This window comes from Bos mutus, chromosome 20, assembly GCF_027580195.1.
Source record: "Bos mutus isolate GX-2022 chromosome 20, NWIPB_WYAK_1.1, whole genome shotgun sequence".
Lineage (NCBI taxonomy): Eukaryota > Metazoa > Chordata > Mammalia > Artiodactyla > Bovidae > Bos > Bos mutus.
In genome coordinates this window covers 54,367,789-54,392,756 of record NC_091636.1, presented here as the reverse complement: position 1 = coordinate 54,392,756, position 24,968 = coordinate 54,367,789, and positions in this window count along the sequence as shown.

The window sequence follows — 24,968 nt, the reverse complement described above, 5'->3', positions numbered from 1 at the left end:
GGTCCATCACCAACTCCCAGAGTTAACACAAACTCATACGGAGAAGGCAATGGCACCCCGCTCCAGTACTCCTGCCTGGAAAATCCCATGGACAGAGGAGCCTGGTAGGCTGCAGTCCATGGGGTCGCTAAGAGTCGGACACGACTGAGCGACTTCCCTTTCACTCTTCACTTTCCAGCATTGGAGAAGGAAATGGCAACCCACTCCAGTGTTCTTGCCTGGAGAATCCCAGGGACGGGGGAGCCTGGTGGGCTTCTGTCTATAGGGTCGCACATAGTCAGACACGACTGAAGCAACTTAGCAGCAGCAGCATATCCACTGAGTCGGTGATACCATCCAACCATCTCATTCTCTGTTGTTCCCTTCTCCTGCTCCCCTCAATCTTTCCCAGCATCAGGATCTTTTCAAATGAGTCAGCTCTTTGCATCAGGTGGGCAAAGTATTGGAGTTTCAGCTTCAACATGAGTTCTTCCAATGAACATTCAGGATTGTTCTGAATGTTATACATCTGAAAATATACATCTCCTTTACGATGAACTGGTTGGATCTCCGTGCGGTCCAAGGGACTCTCAAGAGTCTTCTCCAACACCATAGTTCAAAAGTGTCAATTCTATGGTGTTCAGCTTTCTTTATAGTCCAATTCTCACATCCATACATGACTACTGGAAAAACCACAGCCTTAACTAGATGGACATTTGTAGGCAGAGTAATGCCTCTGCTTTTTTAATATAAATTTATTTATTTTAATTGGAGGTTAATTACTTTACAATATTGTATTGGTTTTGCCATACATCAACATGAATCCACCACAGGTACACACGTGTTCCCAAGTTGGTCATAACATTCCTTCCATGGAGCAAGTGTCTTTTAATTTTATGGTTGCAGTCACCATCTCAGTGATTTTGGAGCCCAAAAAAATAAACTCAGCCACTGTTTCCCCATCTATTTGCCATGAAGTGATGGGACTAGATGCCATAATCTTAGTTTTCTGAGTGTTGTGCTTTAAGCCAACTTTTCCACTCTCCTCTTTTAATTTCATCAAGAGGCTCTTTAGTTCTTCTTCACTTTCTGCCATAAGGGTGGTGTCATCTGCATATCTGAGGTTATCAATATTTGTCCCAGCAATCTTGATTCTAGCTTGTGCTTCCTCCAGCCCAGAGTTTCTCATAATATACTCTGCATATAAGTTAAATAGGCAGGGTGCAATACACAGCCTTGACGTACTCCTTTTCCTATTTGGAACCAGTCTGTTGTTCCATGTCCAGTTCTAACTGTTGCTTCCTGACCTGCATACAGATTTCTCAAAAGACATGTCAGGTGGCCTGGTACTCCCATCTTTTGAATAATTTTCCACAGTTTATTGTGATCCACATAGTCAAAGGCTTTGGCATAGTCAATAAAGCAGAAATAGATGTTTTTCTGGAACTCTCTTGCTTTTTCGATGATCCAGCAGATGTTGGCAATTTGATCTCTGGTTCCTCTGCCTTTTCTAAAACCAGCTTGAACATCTGGATGTTCATGTTTCACATATTGTTGAAGCCTGGCTTGGAGAATTTTGAACATTACTTTACTAGCATGTGAGATGAGCACAATTGTGTGGTTAGTTGAGTATTCTTTGGCATTGCCTCTCTTTGGGATTGGAGTGAAAACTGACCTTTTCCAGTCCTGTGGCCACTGCTGAAATTTCCAAATTTACTGGCATATTGAGTGCAACACTTTCACAGCATCATCTTTCAGGATTTAAAATAGCTCAACTGGAATTCCATCGCCTCCACTAGCTTTGTACTTAATGATACTTCCTAAGGCCTACTTAACTTCGCATTCCAGGATGTCTGGCTCTAGGTGAGTGATCACACCATTGTGATTATCTGGGTAGTGAAGATATTTTTTTATGCAGCTCTGTGCTTTCTTGCCACCTCTTCTTATTATCTTCTTCTGTTAGATCCATACCATTTCTGTCCTTTATTGAGCCCATCTTTGCATGAAATGTTCCCTTGGTATCTCTAATTTTCTTGAAGAGATCTCTAGTCTTTCCCATTCTGTTGTTTCCCTCTATTTCTTTGCACTGATCACTGAGGAAGTCTTTCTTATCTCTCCATGCTATTTTTTGGAACTCTGCAGTCAAATATATATATATATATCTTTTTTTTTTTCTCCTTTGCCTTTCACTTCTCTTCTTTTCTATTTGTAAGGCCTCCTCAGACAGCCATTTTTCTTTTTTGCATTTCTTTTTCTTGGGGATGATCTTGATCCCTGTCTCCTGTAAAATGTCATGAACCTCCGTCCATAGTTCATGAGGCACTCTGTTTATCAGACCTAGTCCCTTAAATCTATTTCTCACTTCCACAGTATATTTATAAGAGATTTGATTTAGGTCATACTTGAATGGTCTAGTGGTTTTCCCTACTTTCTTCAATTTCAGTCTGAATTTGTCAATAAGAAGTTCATAATCTGGACCACAGTCAGCTCCCGTTCCTGTTTTTGCTGATTGTGTAGAACTTGCCCATCTTTGGCTGCAAAGAATATAATCAATCTGATATTGGTGTTGGCCATCTGGTGATGCCCATATACAGAGTCTTCTCTTGTGTTGTTGGAAGATAGTGTTTGCTATGACCAGTGCATTTTCTTGGCAAAAGTCTATTAGCCTTTCCTTGCTTCATTCTATACTCCAAGGAAAATCCTCATAAATGACATCGGATTGTTGAGAAGCTGCTTCAGAGAACATTTTTATCCTTTCATTCTGTAGTTAACAGGGAATGAAAATGACCATGGATGAGATTTGCACTGTCTGAATGTCCCAGAGAGGGTTGAAATTATATAATAAACGCATGAGATCCAGTAATTTTAAGTGAATTATGGAAATAATTAATTTAATTCCCTGAATTGTTAATAGAATATATATTACATATATTATCAATTTACTGAATTATTAGTATATGCCATGCATGGAATTAGATTTTACCTTTGTTTTGTGTGTTGAATCCTTTTGAGTTTTCCTATGCAAAGTTTCATCATCAGACAAGGGACACTGATATCACTTAAGACTTAAGAGCTTTTAGCAAATGTTGAATCATGGGCACACTTCTATTATTTAACAAGATCCCCATGTAATTCAGGTGACAATGTTTCAAAATATTATTTTAAAGGACTTGAAATATTATAATGCTACATTAGGCACCAGTCTGGTTAAAAATATCTACAGAAAATTGAGTTGTCCTCTCTCACTCAGCAATCATTACTTTTGGGAATTTAGGGAGAATAACAGGCTTTAGGTGAGGGAGTAGGGAGAAATAAGATTATGTTAAATTCTATTGAAAAATATCAGGTTAGCAAGATGAAAAGAAGAAGTTTCACAATAACATAAGCATTAAAATAAGCATAAATTAAAGAACACAAATTTCAAAAGACAAGTTACTGTCTTAGTCAAGGTGAAATCACCAAATGGAAAGAAAATAAAAGGTTTCATAAGTAGCTTTTAAGTACTTAATGCAAACGTTCATTTGTGTAACAAAAGTGTAGAAACTTGATGATACTAAAACAGTAAGGTGAAAATGAGGACCAGAGAGCTCTGGAAACAAATTGAAAAAGAAAATTGCAACAACACAGAAATAATAAATATATTCTGAATAGCACAAAACAGAGCAGATGTGGTTGAAAACGGAATCACTGACACACTGGAGGAAAGATGTATTAAAATTGTATGAATACAGAGGGAAAAATGCAAGATCAAAGTAATTAGATAAATCACAATAGATGTTCTAGCAGAATTACTGTCATCTGCGATTAGAAAATCCAGTAGAATTCAGAAAAATCATTCATCTAAAATGGATAAAATTTACCCAGAAATAAAGTTTTAAATATATGGGCAGAACAATAGAATACACAGTGTTCCAGAAACAATAGTTGCAAAAAAGTTTTCCCCGGAAATAATCAGCTGATGTCATTGAAACTGAAGAACTAAGTATTGTGTGGCCTATAAAGAAAGCAGAAAGTTTCTGCATGATGAGGAAATTCAGAGAAGTCTCAGATTCACCCATGAAAAAGTGGAGTGGCAGGGTATTAGTACTGTAACTACAATAAAATCATTATGCACAAAAGCTACAGAGTTCTGAAGAAATAAAAAGTGAAACACCTAATACCCAAATAGATCCAAATGTGTGGATCTTAAATCTACTCAAGACCCATATACCCAAGTACTTTACCATTCAAGCATGAATATATGACTCACTTTTTATACAAAACAAATTTAAAAAAGGAAATAAAACCATCACTAAGTCTTTCTGGGAAAAGAAAATAAGTAAGCAGAGAGACAAATAAACAGATCGTCTTGGACAAATAAGCCAGTCAAGTAACAAATGAAGAAAAAAATTGTGGAAATCCAAACCAAATAAATATAAACAGTATATGTGCTAATGAAACTTTAAGTGAAAATACACATATTATGTACATTAATAATAATAAAGTTTGGGTATGAAAAAATGTCCAGGACTTTGTAGGATATATTATTTCAAATTGAAATTCCCAAACTTTCAATATTTTTGCAATATTTCCTTAAATTTTGAGATACCTTAAGGAATAAGAATATCTTTAGAAAAACAAATATTTATACAAATGCCATTTTAAACCTTTAATTTGCTTTCTTTTTTTCTTTGAAACTCAACCAAAATAAAATTTTATATAAAGCATAATTTATAGTATGTCCCCTGTTTTAAATAAAATACCTCCCTTTTTAAATTCTTTTTGCTTTCTTTTGCTTTCTTGCTTTGACTCCTTTTCTTTCTCTTTCTTTCTGTTTTCTATAAGCATAGCAAATCATCAGGGACGCAATCTATTTAATTGTTAAAGTGAAATTTCTGGCTGTTGTGTGCTTAAATTTGTCCTGGGCATGTTTTCATATTGCTTATATTTGAACAAAACAGCAATTATTAATAAAACAAAAAAGATCTAAAAGAATGCATATCAAAATTTAAATGTCTCTTTTTGGTTGAGAATATTGAATTGAATGCAGACAGAAAGCAAGAAGGAAAAAAATGTAAATTAACACTCCATAATATGTATACTGTGCTGTGCTGTGCCATTTTGTGCTCAGTCATGTCTGACTCTGCAAGATCCTGTGGACTATACCCCTCTAGACTATTCCACCATGGTATTCTCCAGGCAGGAATACTGGAGCACATTGCCATTTCCTCCTCCAGGGGAATCTTCCTGACCCAGAGATTGAACCTGGGTCTCCTGAATTTCCTGAACTGGCAGGGTGATTATTTACCACTGAACCACCTGAGAAGCCCAATATTTATACTACTCTAACTAAATTATTACTAGCATTAAGAATCTTATTTTAAAAATAGAATGTTATTAATGACATAAAAAGTGTTTTTAATCCTTGTGTCATATATTCATGAAATTGTCTGATTGCCTACAGAGACAATCAGGAAAATGCTTTGATTATACAAAATTCAGATTTTTGTTTTTGTTTGCAGTTCAGTTCAGTCACTCAGTCGTGTCTGATTCTTTGTGACCCCATGGACTGCAGCACTCCAGACTTCCCTGTCCATCACCAGCTCCCAGAGGTTGATCAAACTCATGTCCATCGCATCAGTGATGAAATCCAACCATCTCATCCTCTGTCTCATCCCTTCTTCTGCCTTCAATCTTTCCCAGCATCATGGTCTTTTCCAATCAGTTCTTCCACATCAGGTGGCCAAAGTATTGGAGTTTCAGCTTCAGCATCAGTCTTTCTAATGAATATCCAGAACTGATTTCTTTTATGATGGACTGGTTTAATTTCCTTGAAGTCCAAGGGATACTCAAGAGTATTCTCTGACACCACAGTTCAAAAGCATCATTTCTTTGTCACTCAGGTTTACTTATAGTCCAACTCTCACATCCATTCATGACTACTGGAAAAACTATAGCTTTGACTAGATGGACCTTTGAGGGCAAAGTGATGTCTCTGCTTTTTAATATGCTGTCTAGTTTGGTCATAGCCTTTCTTCCAAAAGCAAGCATCTTTTAATTTCATGGTTGCAGTCACCATCTGCAATGATTTTGGAGCCCTAAAAAATAGTCTGTCATTGTTTCCATTATTTCCCCATCTATTTGCCATGAAGTGATGGGACCAGATTCCATAATCTTAGTTTTTTGAATGTTGAGTTTTAAGGCAGATTTTTCACTCTCCTCTTTCACTTTCATCAAGTGGCTCTTTAGCTCTTCTTCGCTTCTGTCATAAGGGTGGTGCCATCTGCATATCTGAGGTTATTGATATTTCTCCCAGCAATCTTGATTCCAGCTGGTGCTTCATCCAGTCCAGCATTTATCATGATGTACTCTGCCTATAAGTTAAATAAGTAGGGTGAAAATATAAAGCCTTAATGTACTCCTTTCCCAATTGGGAACCATTTTTTTTTTTTTTTTTTTTTTCCAGTTCAGTTCAGTCTCTCAGTCATGTCTGATTCTTTGTGACCCCATGAACTGCAGCATGCCAGAACTTCCTGTCTTTCACCAACTCCCGAAGTTTTCTCTCTCGTCCATTGAGTCAGGGATTTTATCCAAACATCTCATTCTCTGTCGTCCCCTTCTCCTCCTGCCTTCAGCCTTCAATCTTTCCCAGCATCATGGTGTTTTCCAATCAGTTATTTCTTCACATCATGTGGCCAAAGTATTGTAGTTTCAGTTTCAGCATCAGTCCTTCCAATGAATATTCAGGCCTAATTTCCTTTAGGAATGACTGGTTTGATCTACTTGCAGTCCAAGGGACTCTCAAGAGTCTTCTCAAACGCCACAGTTGAAAAGCATTGTTCTTTGCTGCTCAGCTTGCTTTATAGTCCAACTGTCACATCCATACACTACTGCTGGAAAAATCATAGCTTTGACTAGATGGACCTTTGTTGGCAAAGTAATGTCTCTGCTGTTTAACAGATTTTTTTCTGGAACACTCTTGCTTTGTCAATGATCCAACAGATGCTGGCAATTTCATATCTGGTTCTCTGCCCTTTCTAAATCCAGCTTGAACATCTGGAAGTTCACGGTTCACATACTATTGAAGCTTTGCTTGGCGTATTTTGAGCATTACTTTGCTAGCATGTGAAACGAGTGCAATTGTGTGGTAGTTTTAATATTCTTTGGCATTGCCTTTCTTTGGGATGGGAATGAAAACTTATCTTTTCCAGTCCTGTGACCACTGCTGAGTTTTCAAAATTTGTTAGCATATTAAGTGCAGTGCTTTCACAGCATCATCTTTTAGGATTTGAAATAGCTCAACTGGAATTCCATCACATTCACTAGCTTTTTTCATGACAATGTTTCCTAAGCCCCACTTGACTTTGTATTCTAGGATGTCTGGCTCTAGGTGGGTGATCCCATCATCGTACTTATCTAGGTCATGAAGACCTTTTCTGTATAGTTCTGTGTTTTCTTGCCATCTCCTCTTAATATCTTCTGATTCTGTTAGGTCCATGCCATTTCTGTTCTTTATTGTGCCCATCTTTGCATGAAATGTTCCCTTGCATCTCTAATTTTCTCAAAGAGACCTCTAGTCTTTCCCATTCTGTTGTTTTCCTCTATTTCTTTGCATTGATCAATGAGGAAGGCTTTCTTTCCTCTCCCTGCTATTCTTTGCAACTCTGCATTCAGATGGGTATATCTTTCCTTTTCTCCTTTGCCTTTATTTTCTCTTCTTTTCTCAGATATTTGTAAGGCATTGTCAGGCAATCATTTTCCCTTTTTGCATTTCTTTTTCTTGGTGATGGTCTTGATTGGTTCCTCCTGTAGAATGTCATGAACCTCTGTCCATAAATCTTCAGGGACTCTGTCTATCAGATCTGATCCCTTGAATCTATTTGTCATTTCTACTGTATTACTGCAAGGGATTTGATTTATGTCATACCTGAATGGTTTAATGATTTTCCCCACTTTCTTCAACTTAAGTATGAATTTGGCAATAAGGTGTTCATGATCTGAGCCACAGTCAGATCCCAGTCTTCTTTTTACTGACTATATAGAGCTTTTCCATCCTTGGCCACAAAAATATATAATCAGTCTGATTTTGGTATTGACCTACTGGTGATGTCCAAGTGTAGAGCCTCCTCTTGTGTTGTTGGAAGAGAGTGTTTGCTATACCAGTGCGTTCTCTTGGCAAAACTCTATTATCTTTGCCCTGCTTCATTTTGTACTCCGAGGCCAAATTAGCCTGTTACTCCAGATATGTCTTGACTTCCTACTTTTGCATTCTAGTCCCCTATAATGAAAAGGAAATCTCTTTTGGGTGTTAGTTCTAGAAGATCTTGTAGGTCTTCACAAAACTGTTCAACTTCAGATTCTTCAGCATTCCTGTTTGGGTCATAGTCTTGGATTACTGTAATAATGAATGGTTTGCCTTGGAAACAGACAAAGATCATTCTGTCACTTTTGAGTTTGCATACAAGTACTGAATTTCAGACTTTTTTTGTTGACTATGAGGGCTACTCCATTTCTGCTAAAGGATTCTTGCCTACAGTAGTAGATAAAATGGTCATCTGAGTTAAATTCGCCCATTCCAGTCCATTTTATTTCACTGATTCCTAAAATGTCAATGTTCACTCTTGCCATCTCCTGTTTGGCCACTTCTATTATACCTTGATTCATGGATCTAACATTCCAGATTCCTATGTAATATTGCTCTTTACAGCATCGGACTTTACTTCCATCACCAGTCACATCTACAGCTGGGCATTGTTTTCACTTTCGCTTCATCTCTTCATTCTTCCTGGTGCTATTTCTCCAGTCTTCTCCAGTAGAATACTGAGCATCTACTGACCTGGGAAGTTCATCTTTCAGTGTCATAGCTTTTCGCCTTTTCATACTAAGCAGGAAAACATCTGATTGTGTTATCCTTATGTCTTACTAGTGAACATCTGAAGAAGAATGTGCATAGAGAAGGAATTCATCACATTTTCATTTCTAAACCTGGCAAGTTGCTAAAACTGTCAGAAGCTTTTGAATTGGAACAAAAGTTCTATTATTTTATGTTCCAACAGGGTCTGTGTGTAGTCTTGCATGGGTTCTGAACAACATGCTGCTAAAATGGTTTGCACTGACATTAATTGTGTCGTATTCCAATATTATATTGGGCTTCACTGGTAACCATAATTATACAGAGTTGATCTTGGGAATTATGTTGTTTGTTTTGAAAATTATGGTTTCTATAAATTTCTCAGTCCAGTCTGTAATTAATATCATATATCCTAGATTCTTTTTGTTGTTGTTGAATATCTTCCTTAAGAAAAAGAGTTCAAATAATTGCCATTTTTTATTCTATATAATCATAAGGGATTTGAATTAGATTGTACCTGAATGGTCTAGTGGTTTTCCCTACTTTCTTCAATTTCAGTCCTAATTTGGCATTAAGGAGTTCATTAGCTGAACCACTTTCAGCTCCTTCTTTTGTTTCTGCTGACTGTATAGAGCTTTTCCATCTTTGGCTGCAAAGAATATAATCAATCTGATTTCAGTTTTGGCGATCTGGTGATGCCCATGTGTAGAGTCGTCTCTTGTGTTGTTGGAAGAGGGTGTATGCTATGACCTGGGCATTCTCTTGGCAAAACTCTGTTAGCCTTTGTCCTGCTTCATTCTGTACCCCAAGACCAAATTTGCCTGTTACTTCAGGTATCTCTTGACTTCCTAATTTTTCATTCCAGTCCCCTATGAAGAAAAGAATATATTTTTTGATGTTAGTTCTAGAAGATCTTGTAGGTCTTCATAGAACCATTCAACTTCAACTTCTTCAGCATTAACTGTTGGTGCATAGACTTGGATTATTGTGATGCTGAATGCTTTGCCTTGGAAATGAACAGAGATCATTCTGTCATTTTTGAAATTGCAACCAAGTACTGCATTTCAGTCTCTTTTGTTGACTATGATGGCTGCTCCATTTCTTCTAAGGGATTCTTGCCCACAGTAGTAGACCTAACAGTCATCTGAATGAAATTTGCCCATTCTGGTCCATCTTAGTTCTCTGATTCCTAACATGTTGATGTTCACTCTTGCCATCTCCTGTTTGATCACTTCCATTTTGCCTTGATTCATGGACCTAAGATTCCAGATTCCTATGCAATATTGTTCTTTAAAGCACCAGACTTTATTTTCACCACCAGACACATGCACAACTGAACAGTGTTTCCGCTTTGGCTCAACCTCATCCTTCTTTCTGGAGCTATTTCTCCAGTCTTCTCCAGGAGCATATTGGACACCTACCAACCTGTGGAGTTCATCTATTAGTGTTATACCTTTTTACTTTTTCATACTGTTCATGGAGTTCTCAAGGCAAGAATGATGAAGTGATTTGCCATTCCTTTCTCCAGCTGACCATGTTTTGTCAGAACTCTCCACCATGACCCGTCTGTCTTGGGTGGCCCTAGACAGCATGACTCATAGTTTCACTGAGTTAGACAAAGTTGTGATCCATGCGATTAGTTTGGTTAGTTTTCTGTCATTGTGCTTTTCATTCTGTCTGCCCTCTAATGGATTACGATAAAAAGATTGTAGAAGTTTCCCGATGGGAAAGACTGGTTGTAGGTATAACTGGGTCTTGATCTGTTCAGCAAGGCCATGCTCAGAAAATCTTTAATCCAATTTTATGCTGATGGATGGATGGCAACTTTCTTCAAAAGGACTTCGGCCAGCAACTGTTGCTCCCAGGACTGTTGTAGTCAGTTTCCCTGACTCCGCATCAGGCCACTGTCAACCCAAAACTCTGCCAGAGAGTCCTGTACGCTCACAGGCAAGTCTGGTCCAGTCTTTTGAGGGATAATTGCTCCTTTCTCCTGAGTCCTGGTGAACACAAGGATTTGTTGTTCCATCAAAAAGTCTGTTTCCCTAGGGGTTCTCATCCTTTTGTTGAATCCCCAGGTTGGTAATTCACTTGTGGACCCTAGAACTTTTGCAACAGTGTGAAAATTTCTTTGGTATAGTTGTTCTCTAGTTTGTGGGTCCTCTGCTCTGTAGCTCTATAGGGGGACTAATGGCAACCTCCTCCAAGAGGATTCATGCCACACCCACTGTGCCTCCCTGGTAGGCTGCAGCCAGAGCCTCTGTCCCACAGCAGGCCACTGCTAACCTGAGTCTCTGCAGGAGACATTCAAACACTCAAAGGCAGGTCTGGCTCAGTCACAGTAGAGGGACACTTCTCCTTTCCCTCAGGATTAGGTCTAATAGATAGAGTGCCTGAAGAACTATGGATGGAGGTTCGTGACATTGTACAAGAGGTGGTGATCAAAACCATCCCCAAGAAAAAGAAAGACAAAAAGGGAAAATAGTTGTCTGAGGAGACCTTACAAATAGCTGAAAAAAGAAGATAAGATAAAGACAAAGGAAAAAATGAAAGATATACCCATCTAAAAGCAGAATTCCAAAAAATAGCAAGGAGAGATAACAAAGTCTTCCTAAGTGAACAATGTGAAAAAATAGTGGGAAACAATAGTATGGGAAAGACTAGAGATTTCTTCAAGAAAATTAGACATACCAAAGGAACATTTCATGAAAAGATGGGCACAGTGAAGGACAGAAACAGTATGGATCTAACAGAAGCAGAAAATATTAAGAATAGGTGGCAAGAAGACACAGAAGATCTATACAAAAAAAAAAAAATCTTAATGACCCAGATAACCATGGTGGTGTGATCAATCACCTAGAGCCAGACATCTTGGAGTATGAAGTCAAGTGGGGCTTAGGAACAAAGCCAGTGCAGGTGACGGAATTTCAGATGAAATATTTCATATCCTAAAACATGATGCTGTTAAAGTATTGCACTCAATATGCCAGTAAATATGTAAAACTCATCAATGGCTGCAGGTCTGGAAAAGGTCAGTTTTCATTCTAATTCCAAAGAAAGGCAATGCTATAGAATGTTCAGACTACCACATAATTGCACTCATTTCACATGCTAGTAAAGTAATGCTCAAAATTCTCCAAACTAGGCTTCGACAGTACATGAACTGAGAAATTACAGATGTTCGAGCTGGATTTAGAAAAGGCAGAGGAATCAGAGATGAAATTGCCAACATTTGATGGATCATAGGCAAAGCAAGAGAATTCCAGAGAAATATCTAATTCTGCTTCATTGACTAAAACCTTTGATTTTGTGGATCACAACAAACTGTGAAAAAGTCTTCAAGGGATGGGACTACTAGACCACTTTATTTGCCTCCTGAGAAACTTGTATGAGGTCAAGAAGGAACAGTTAGAACCAGATATGGAGCAACAGACTGGTTTCAAATTGGGAAAGGAGTATGTCAAGGCAATATATTGTTAACTCTGCTAATTTACTCTATGCAGAGTACATCATTCAAAATGCCGGGCTGGATGAAACACAAGCAGGAATCAAGATTGATAGGAGGAATATCAATAACCTTAGATATGCAGATGACACCACCCTTATGACAGAAATCATAGAGGAACTCTAGTGCCTCTTGATGAATGTGAAAGAAGAGAGTGAAAATGCTGGCTTAAAACTCAACATTCAAAAAACGAAGATCATGGCATCCAGTCCCATCACTTCTTGGCAAATAAGTGGGAAACAATGGAAACAGTGACAGAAGTTATTTTCTTGAGCTCCAAAATCACTGCAAATTGTGACTGCAACCTTGAAATTAAAAGACTCCTGCTCCTTGAAAGAAAAGCTATGACCAATGACCAAACTAGACAGCATATTAAAACATAAAGACATTACTTTGCCAACAATGGTCCATCTAGTAAAAGCTATGGTTTTTCCAGTAGTCATGTATGGATGTGAGAGTTGGACCATAAAGAAGGCTGCATACCAAAGAACTGATGCTTTTGAACTGTGATGTTGGAAAAGACTCTTGAGAGTCCTTTGGACTGCAAGGAGATTGAACCAGACAATCCTAAAGGAAATCAGTACTGAATATTCATTAGAAGGACTGATGTTGAATCTGAAGCTGTAATACTTGGGCCACCTGATGCGAAGTACTGACTCACTGGAAAATATCCTGATGCTGGGAAAGATTGAAGGCAGGAGGAGAAGGTAACAACAGAAGACAAGATGGTTGTATGGCATCACTGACTCAATGAATATGAATTTGAGCAAGATCTGGGAGATGGTGAAGGACAGGGCAGCCTGGCATGCTGCTGTTCATGGGGTCTCAAAGAATCTGACATGACTGAGCTACTGAACAACAAATCTTTTCTTCTGGCACTTTAAAACTACAAAGAGTTTTCTTAAATCAAAATAACTTGTGAAATAGTTCTTTGTTGAGCAAGATAGTGGAGGAAAGAAAATAGTAAAGCTGTGTATATTCTTTGAAAGATACTCAAGTTATAATTGGATACCTCTATTTCACTGAATTGAAATGAGCATTTATTTGGCAACAGAAAAAAACATGGCTCAGCTGGAAAAGAACCCGCCTGCAATGCGGGAGACCTCGGTTCGATCCTTGGGTTAGGAAGATTCCCCTGGAGAAGGGAAATCCTACCCACTCTAGTATTGTGGCCTGGAGAATTTCATGGACTGTATAGTCCATGGGGTCGCAAAGATCAGACATGACTGAGCAACTTTCACTTTCAGAAAAAAACATACTTTTTTTTCTTAACTAAAGAAAGAACTATATATAATAGATATAATTTTAACCTCTCATGTGTTTTAACACATTTATTCTAATTGCACTTTCTTATATCATCCTTAACAAATAGCTGTTTTAAGATAAATATATATTTAGATTATAGTTGTATTAAGCTAGAAGCTCTAACTTGGAGAAGGAAATGGCACCCCACTCCAGTACTCTTGCCTGGAAACTCTCATGGACGGAGGAGCCTGGTAGGCTGCAGTCCATGGGGTCGCTAAGGGTCGGACATGACTGAGCGACTTCACTTTCACTTTTCACTTTCATGCATTGGAGAAGGAAATGGCAACCCACTCATGTTCTTGCCTGGAGAATCCCAGGGACAGGGGAGCATGGCGGGCTGCCGTCTCTGTGGTGGCACAGAGTTGGACACGACTGAAGCGACATAGCAGCAGCAGCAGCAGAAGCTCTAACTAATGTAAAATATAGTAATTAATTTGAGTTTACAGCTATACTTGGACACATATATTATGATGTTATAAGAATATGCAACCATATGATATCTACATATTATTTAAATAAGAAATTGACTTTTCTTATATTTTACTTTCAATGAAAAATTAAATTCTGTTATGGTTGTTTATATTTTACATAATTTTAGCTTCATGTTTCAAGAGGGTTAATCATAATTATTGCAAATTGATTTTTGTTTAATTTTGCAGAACCAAATAAGTGCAGCTAATTTTTTGGTACTGTATCTAACGCTTTTTAATAATGTATATTCCACATAAAAGTTAAACATTATTTTGAGTATGTTATTTATCTTTACTCATGTGAGCTCTTATCACAAGAATCTCATGCTTCATAAATAGATACATGTTATTTTTTTCAAATGTGAAGTAAACCATTTATTTTAGTTTCAACTTCTGCTGCATTGCCCCTTGCTACTGACAGAACATTCTTATGCAAGCATGAGCCCTTTTTATGAGCTCTAAAGATGGGCAGTTTGGAGGTAATGCTAGCCATTGTACAGAATGGATGCTACTTTGTTACCCATGAGATGAACCTATGGCTAGTTTATGTATCTGTATGTTTTGGAAGTTCCCAAAGTGATTTACAAGATAAGTGGTTTATAACATGAAGAAGATTATTACTAACTTCAGGATCTCACTACCATCCATATTTAATTCTCTCTTTTGTTACATACTTTTTGTCCTTTTATTTACATCTCTTCCTTTTTTCCTCCATTTTCTCTTTCCTTATCTGTTTGTCTTTCCTACTATATCATCTAGGAATTGGCTTGTCATAGAAATAGCTGCAAAAGTAAATATATATTTTCCTTCTTAAACGTAAAGCAATGAAATGGCTTATTTGAAACTCAGGTAAACCTGAGGGATTCCTTTCCTATTCCAACTGGTATCTCTTCTCACATTTATGCATGTGTGATCCTTTAATTTTTACAACACACACTCTATTCTGAGCACAGAAGAGACAGTTAATTCTGTGGTATTTGAATATGTCTAGAGGGAAATTAAGAGATTGAAAACTGTTTATTTGCAAAGTTTCTATAACAGATTCAGACTTCATTCAGTTCAGCTCCCTAAGAACTCAGAGTAAAAATTTAGCAATGCTTTTATCTGATTCTGTAGGAATTATGTCTGTATGCTCTTTTTCCCCTTCCTTAAAGTGTGACATTTTTGTGAAAATCTTACCTGCCACATTCATATCTGCATCCAAATGACTAGTAAAGCAACTGAACTGTGAGAAAATTGTTTGGATGAACAATGAATTTCCTACTATTCACATCATAATTGTCAAGAAATAAAATTAAAAAAAAAAATCCTTAGAACACCTAAGGAAGGGTCTCTTCCTTTTAGGATCTCCTACATCTGATTTCAGAAAAGTAGCTTGTTTCAAATCCACTCATATTGTCTTAGGATGTTTGTACTATATATTTCTTTCTAGCAAACGTCCTTAAGATGGTTGTATGTGTGTGCTTAGTCACTAAGTATCCAACTCTTTTGCAAACCCATGGACTGTAGCTCACCAGACTCCTTTGTCTATGGATTTTCCAGACAAAAATGCTGGAGTAGGTTGCCATTTCCTGTTCCATGTCATTCAAAAGTTTAGCATATTCAGTAACTAAAGCGTTACTCTCTTGGGTACATATTTAAATGTCTCAATCTCATTACCACTGATACAATACACTGAAGTATATTTCATGTAAGGAAAGAGGGGGGGTTTATCACTCAGACTCACTCTGATAAATCTTGAGGGACAGGATTATATGACATTGAAAATATTTTGATTCATTCATTCATTTATTTGCTCACTCATTTATTTTTTTTATTCATTTAAATACAGATTCTGGAGTTTTTCTCATAGACAAAGCATACTTTTGCTAGCCAAATTACAGCAGAAATCAGACTTTGTGTACAAACTTGTATGTTTTAATGGAATCATTTTATTATTTTGGCAAAATTATTTAGAAATTAATTTCATATTTTATAAAGTCCTTTGTATAGTAGTATAGGGAAATAGAAATGAAAATAGAAAGATATATCTAAAATGCAATGGCACTTACTTGTATCACTTTTACAATGAAGAACAACTCAACTTTGATTTGTTGATGTTATAATCATTAACAAAAAAAAAGAGAGAGAGAAAAAAAAAACATTGAGACTTCACATAATCTATGTTAACCCTGAACATCTGAACAGATGGTTGCCATCTTACTAAAGTAACATATCATAGCAAGTTCCATGGTATTAGGTATTCTGAAGAAAGTAAAACTAGCATGATTTATTGAGCTCCATAACATAGAACTGGATATGGAATAACAGGCTGGTTCCAAATAGGAAAAGGAGTACGTCAAGGCTGTATATTGTCACCCTGCTTACTTAACTTATAGGCAGAGTACATCATGAGAAACGCTGGGCTGGAGGAAGCACAAGCTGGAATCAAGATTGCTGGGAGAAATATCAATAACCTCAGATATGCAGATGACATCACCCTTATGGCAGAAAGAGAGGAAGAACTAAAGAGCGTCTTGATGAAAGTGAAAGAGGAGAGTGAAAAAGTTGGCTTAAAACTCAACATTCAGAAAACTTAGATCATGACATCTGGTCCCATCACTTCAATTCAAATAGGTAGGGAAACAGTGCTGACTTTATTTTTCTGGGCTCCAAATTCACTGCAGATGGTGATTGCAGCCATGAAATTAAAAGATGCTTACTCCTTGGAAGGAAAGTTATGACCAACCTAGATAGCATATTCAAAAGCAGAAACATTACTTTGCCAACAAAGGTCCGTCTAGTCAAGGCTATTTTTTTTCCAGTGGTCATGCATGGATGTGAGAGTTGGACTATAAAGAAAACTGAGCGCTGAAGAATTGATGCTTTTGAACTCTGGTGTTGGAGAAGACTCTTGAAAGTCCCTTGGACTGCAAGGAGATCCAAGCAGTCCATCCTAAAGGAGATCAGTCCTGGGTGTTCATTGGAAGGACAGATGTTGAAGCTGAAGCTCCAGTACTTTGGCCACCTGATGTGAAGAGCTGACTCAATGGAAAAGACCCTGATGCTGGGAAAGATTGAGGGGAGGAGGAGAAGGGGACGGCAGATGGTTGGATGGCCTCACCAATTCAATGCACATGGGTTTGGGTGGACTCCCAACACATGGGAGTTGGTGACAGACAGGGAAGCCAGGCTTGTTTCGGTTCATGGGGTCGCAAAGAGTCAGACATGACTGAGCGACTGAACTGAACAAATGGCGTATTATCATTGCTAACAAGCCTATAATTTCTAGAAGGGAAGAAGACATATTTCTGAGACTTGTAAGCATATTGGTATATTGGTAACCTGTATTCTGAACTATGAGATTGGTATTGCCTGGGTCTTGAAGGTGGCATATCAATACATTCACTAAAAATTCCTCCTGTTTTCTCACCCTAACTTTGCATAGATAGAGATGCTTCAGCTTACTCTTTTAGATATAAAAGTACAGTTTGCTGCATGTATTTAAAATTTTTCACATTTGTGTACATACAGACTGACATGTTAATTGACTCCTCAGCAGATGTTACTTTGACATCTGCCTAGATTATCGATTTGTAATGATAATTGCAAATTATAATAAAAATCTATGCAATGAAATAAGAAACATCTTTTCAAAGGAATAAAATAATATAAATTAAAATTTCTCCTATATGCCTAATTATATATTTCAAATTTTATATTTATTATTTATATATAATAATAGTCAAGAAGATCACCTGGAGGAGGGCTTGGCAACCCACTCCAGTGTTCTTGCCTGAAGAATCCCATGAACAAAGGAGCCTGGCGGGCTACAGTCCATAGGATTGCAAAGATTTGGTTATGATGAAGAACTTAGCACACATGTAATTATAATATCTCACTACAGTTAACCGTATTATCAAATCCTTTTTTCACTCATAATTTGTCACATTGGTTTTATCAAATGTAGTTTAAAATAAACTAAAGTAGTTTAAAATGACCAGGATTCCCTGGTGATCCAGTGGGTAGGAAGCTAAGGTTTCACTGCTGAGAGCTCGGGTTCAATCCCTGGTCCGGGAGGTAAGATCTAAGATCCTACAAACCACGTAAACCTAGAGGACATAATGGTAAATGAAATTAGCCACACAAACAAAGACAGATACTGTGATTTCACTGACTTGTGAAATCTGAAGAAGGCAACTCATAGGAGCAGAGCATTGAATGGTGGTTGCCAGGGAATGGAAATATATTGATCAAAAAGCACAAATTTCTGTTATAAGATGAATAAATTCTGGGGATCTAATGTACAGCATAATGGTTAATACGATAATGTATACTCTAAATTTGCTAGGTGGTTACATCTTCTTAAATTTTTATTGGAGTATAGTGGATTTATATGCTGTGGTAGTTTCAGGTGTATGAAAAATTGCATCAGTTATACATTTCCATATATCCACTCTTTTTTCGATTCTTTTCCCATGCATGTCATTACAGAGTACTGGCTAGACTTCCCTATGCTACAGATTGTGGTTGACATATATGCACTGTGCTGTGTGTGCTCAGTTGTGTCTGACTCTCTGCAGCCCTACAGACTGTAGCCCACAAGGCTTCATGGAATTTTCCAGGCAAGAATACTAGAACAGACAGCCATTTCCTACTCCAGGGGATCTACTCCACTGGGATGGAATCCAAGTCTCTTTCATCTCCTGCCTGGCAGATTCTTTACCACCGAACGATCTGGGAAGCCCTCATATATACATTACCATATATCAAGTAGGAGAGTATATCTTAAAATGTTCTCACAACAACTAAAAAGTGATAACTATGTGAAGTGAAGGATGTGTAAATTAACTTATTGTAGTAATAAATTTGTAGTATATATATATACTTTTCAAGGTTGTACACCTTGAAAAAATCTATATAAATTCTACTATCCACAGAGCATTTATCAAAACATACAAGCAAAAATCAGTAGCTATTCTTCAACATTACCACTTCTGGTGGCATTACCAGATGGGAACAATAAGATACTGATCAGAAAATAAAAAAAGCAAAACTGAGGAATCAGAAGAAAATAGAGGGTTTAAAAAGCTACTGAAGCTTACTGGATAAAACTCTTGAGAGTCCCTTGAACTGCAAGAAGATCAAATCACTCAATCCTAAAGGAAATTAACCCTTAACATTCATTGGAAGGACTGATGCTACAGCTGAAACTCCAAAACTTCGGGCGCCTGATGCAAAGAGCTAACTCATTGGAAAAGCCTGAGGTTTGGTAAAATTGAAGGCAAAAGGAGAAGGGGGTGGCAGAGGATGAGATGGTTAGATAGCATCACTGATTCAATGCACATGAATTTGAACAAACTCTGGGAGACAGCAGAGGACAGAGAATCCTGGTGTGCTGCAGTCCATGGGGCTGCAAAGATTCAGACACAACTTAGGAACTGAACAACAATATATTCCTAGAGCTCTAGAAATTTATGCACATGTGCATTGTCTTGAAAATGCACAAGTAACACTTGAGAAGATCCTACTTTTTCACCTCTAGCTGAATTTGAACCTCTGCACAAGAAGCGAAGGATAAGTTGAAAAATGCCTATTGGAGTGCTGTGTGTCTCAACACACACACACACACACACACACACACACACACACACAGTTCCTCAGCAAAGACTGAAGTACTTACTGGTTCCTGACATTGAAGAGAATCTGTCCAATCATTACCTTTCTACTAAGCTAGATCAATCAAAGACCTCAGTAACTGCACATAAAAAAGAATACAGATTTTTAAAGTAGAATTAGTCCAAGAAAGTCAATGAACAAATAACCAGAAACAAACAGCAATGACAATAATCCCTAGGAGGATGGACTGAATCCCAGAGTTACCTTATTATAGTATTTAAGATGCCCAATTTTCAAGAAAACATTATAGGAAACACAAAAACATTTAAAAAGTGTATCTTAAATACAGAAGTAAGCAGTCAATAAGAACTATCCTTAAGAAGTCCTGACATTGGAATTATTGAGAGGGTTAAAGTTTCAGTTCATTTCAGTTGCTTAGTTGTGTCCAACTCTTAGCGACCCCATGGACTGCAGCCCACCAGGCTCCTCCATCCATGGGATTTTCCAGGCAAGAGTGTTGGAGTGGGCTGCCATTGCCTTCTCCATGAATGTGTATAAGAGACCATAAAAATAGAAGACATTATAAGGAAAAAGTGTTTACTTGTAAGAGTTAGAAACATTAATGACATTTTTATTTGCTCAGAATGTTATTTTCATTGGGAAGATAAATCAAAGAATGACTGACATACTAATCAATTTGACTTAAAATCAATAATTTCTGAATTCACCTCTTTGGCTTTATGGAGATACTGATTTCCTCTTTAATAAGAGTTAATTAGGCACTACACTCAGACATTTGATGACTGCTCAGAAAGAGACAAAATAAATGAAAAGCAAGTAAATACCATGCTTAGAAATGGAAAGAAAATGTATGTCTTTTAGAAAAGTGTTCTAGTGGACTAAAAATGAAATAATTCATTGAGATTCAAGCATTTGTTCCTATTACCTTACAGTATGTTATTTTTCATGGTAAAAAGGGTTTTGAATTAGGCTACGATATCACAAGCAGTGAGAAACTCTCTTTCAAAAGTACCTGGAAGATTGTCAACATGGAAATGGAGTCTAAACATATTTATAAAATAGTTGCTTTCCTCCAAATCCAACCAAAATACATCTATCTTTTAAAGACATATTGCTTTTGAAGTTCCCACATTTTAGTTTGAGAAAAATTTCCTTTTACAACTATATATTCTAGCAGCCTTGAGGCACAAAACTGAGAGACTATTCTACAGATTGAATAAATGGCCAATTCTTAAGCCATTTTTGACAATTCACTGGATATTCACAATGGAAACTGTATCTTAAATCTTTTTAAGGACAAATTATGTTTATAGAAAAAAAGAAAGACAAGTTATACTTTTTTTCAATGTTCTTATTGTGAACAGTAAAATACTAGACATAGACACTGCAATAGCATAGATAAAGTTTAAAGTTGAATACAAAATTAGATTTTAATGTCAGACAAGAAGCCAGGAAATTAAAATAAAATTATAAATATATGTATTTGTTTAATTTACAAGTATTTTAAATAACAGAGTCTCTGTAGTGATTAACCACTCTTATTTCTTAAAGTAGATTGAGTTGACATCTAAATATTTACTTATAGAAGAGTAGAAAAATTAACTGCTTCTACCCACTAGAAAAAAATGCAGACACGTTAACAAATTCATATATTTTCTGAAGTTAATTTTTCACCATTGGGCAATGATATTGATGTCCTTTCTCAAGTAGATGGCTTTTGGGGCTAGATTAGCTAATTTCAAATTTATTTACACCATGTTAAATATTGTCAACCTGCTTATTTAACTTATATGCAGAGTACATCACGAGAAATGCTGGACTGGAAGAAGCACAAGCTGGAATCAAGATTGCCGGGAGAAATATCAATAACCTCAGCTATGCAGATGACACCACCTTTATGGCAGAAAGTGAAGAGGAACTCAAAAGCCTCTTGATGAAAGTGAAAGAGGAGAGTGCAAAAGTTGACTTAAAGCTCAACATTCAGAAAACGAAGATCATGGATTTTGGTCCAATCACTTCATGGGAAATAGATGGGGAAACAGTGGAAACAGTGTCAGACTATTTTTTGGGCTCCAAAATCACTGCAGATGGTGACTGCAGCCATGAAATTAAAAGATGCTTACTCCTTGGAAGAAAAGTTATGACCAACCTAGATAGCATATTCAAAAGCAGAGACATTACTTTGTCAACAAAGGTTCGTCTAGTCAAAGCTATGGTTTTTCTAGTGGTCATGTATGGATGTGAGAGTTGGACTATGAAGAAAGCAGAGTGCCAAAGAATTGATGCTTTTGAACTGTGGTGTTGGAGAAGACTCTTGAGAGTCCCTTGGACTGCACGGAGATCCAACCAGTCCATTCTGAAGGAGATCAGCCCTGGGATTTCTTTGGAAGGACTGATGCTAAAGCTGAAACTCCAGTACTGGTCACCACATGCGAAGAGTTGACTCATTGGAAAAGAGTCTGATGCTGGGAGGGATTGGGGGCAGAGGAGAAAGGGATGACAGAGGATGAGATGGCTGGATGGCATCACTGACTCGATGGACATGAGTCTGAGTGAACTCTGGGAGTTGGTGATGGACAGGGAGGCCTGGAGTGCTGCAATTCATGGGGTCGCAAAGAGTCGGACACGACTGAATGAACTGAACTGAACTGAAAGATATAATTATTAGTATTATTATTACTTTTTTTTTTTTAATGTTTAACAAACCACTCAAACTTAGTAAACCAGCTCTTCCACTCTGGGCTTGATGTTGTTTTGTGGAATGGTAAACTCACAAAGAAGACTGAAATTAATAAGTACAGGAGGCAAATGGTGTAGAAAATTAAAAGCAACCAGCACACCGCATACACTTGTTCCTTCAGTGGCTAAGGAAAAATGGGCGCTCAGTGGTACCTGGGGCTACACTGACATTTCCCCAGTAAGAGTAAAATCTGATGAGAAGTCTTAAAAGGGGAAAAAAAGAAGCTCCACTATTTAAAGAATATGTTACATGGACTAAAGTGATTAATTTACATAACAACAGCATAAGAACAAAAATCCTAGTGAATTAAACCAACAACTATTTTATTATAATTTATAGATAGAATGTTCTAATTTATTTCAACCAATTTAACATTAGTTGCAAGTTATTTTTTATTACATTATATATTGAACATAAATGTTTTCCTTGAAATGGATGCTCTTATTCCTTCAATTTGTGCATATTAAAAATAATAAACAATTTTCCCCTTTTTTTAAGGAAAATCATCATAATGAGTGGATGAAAAGTGGAAGACATAGACACATTTACATGCAAGAGATGTTTTGTGAAAGTCTGTGTTTCCTTAAGAGGAAATAATTTTAAAGCAAACAAACAGCCTTGTTATTTTCATTTAAAATATTCCATTTAAAGTCATTACATTGGAAAAGAAGAGAATTGCCAAGGGCATTAATTAAACATTAGAGAATATTAAGTTAAAAACAAAATAAGTTATGTATTGCAGCAAATATGTATAACTGTTAGAAATACAGCTCTATACTACCTGAAAAAAAGTTAATTCATAAGCATACTCTAGTCTTACTGGAAATTAATGGATTGAAAGGTTATCTCTTTTCTACTCAAATGAATTCATCATGAAATAATAGCCAATATAACATCTGTTAACAAGTCAGGTACTAATATCACAGAGGAATAGAAAATGAACCATCTTCAGACTAGCATGAATCATAGCTGCTTGAAGGCGGATATTTGCACTAAAAAGCACAACACGGATGCAGAATCAACTAAACAAGTTTTACCATGAGTTGCATATTTTGAGTAAGACTTTGGTTGTATATTTTTAAATGAGGTTCTATGCCTTATACTTGTATATTTGTAATGATTTATTTATATACAATATTGGAAGTCTCATTTTATTTCATTTCATGTAAAAAGACATATGCTAAAAGTGTTTATCAGGTGGCTTTACACAATCAGGACATCCCTGATAGTTCGGTTGGTAAAGAACCCGCCTGCAATGAAGAAGGCCCCAGTTGGATTCCTGGGTCGGGAACATCTGCTGGAGAAGGGATAGGATACTCAAACTAGTATTCTTGGGCTTCCCTTGTGGCTCAGCTGGTAAAGAATCCTTCCGCAATGTGGGAGACCTGGGTTCGATGCCTGGGTTATGAAGATCTCCTGGAGAAGGGAATAGCTACCCTCTCCAGTATTATGGACTGGAGAACCCCATGATCTGTACAGTCCATGGGGTCACAAAGAGTTGGATAGTCATGAGGGACTTTCACTTTTTACACAATCAAGTTTGAGTAAATTATCATGGCACTAAAGTTGTAACCTTAGTGCATAAAAGGGTGATATTAACTAAGAGACTCTTGGTTGAGGCACTAGCTGGTTTACATTTTGAAACTATCTTCCATTTGCTTATTTTGGCACACATAGAATATAGGCTGTCTTTACATTTCACATTTTCTGCTAATATGTTTCTGGCTAAGTGCTGAATTGCATTTTTCTGGTTTTAAAAAAGACATGCATTGAAAAATATTATATAAAATACTGAATACTTACACATTTCAAAAGACTCAAAAGTAATAATAACACATTTTTGAGATTTGAATGCTACTGAGCTAACTTAAAAAACTACTTGCTTTAAAACTGATTATTCACTACAATGGATTTAAGGCATTTTGAAATATCACATTAATTTTTATAACCTATTATGTTGTCTAGAAACTCACAAATCTTCATATAATGGAATGCATGTTTTTAATAAAGTGATTTTCAGGAGCTAGAACATTCATAAAATGTTTATACTGAAATCAATGATAGTAACATGGGTTTTGGGTAATTCTAAAAATGTGTATATCCAAATTAGAAAAAGGCCTTTGATTAATAAATGGTCAAAACTTTGACTTAATTTGATTAAAAGGATTTGCTTTATATAATTATGATGACAGTCTCCAGCTTTTCAAAACCTGGGGATCCTCTATGACCCACCTCCTAGAATATTGGAAATAAAAGCAAAAATAAACAAATGGGACCTAATTAAACTTAAAAGCTTCTGCACAGCAAAGGAAATTATAAGCAGGGTGAAAAGACAGCCTTCAGAATGGGAGAAAATAATAGCAAATGAAGCAACTGACAAACAACTAATCTCTAAAATATACAAGCAACTCCTACAGCTCAATTCCAGAAAAATAAATGACCCAAACAATGGGCCAAAGAATTAAACAGACATTTCTCCAAAGAAGACATACAGATGGCTAAGAAACACATGAAAAGATGCTC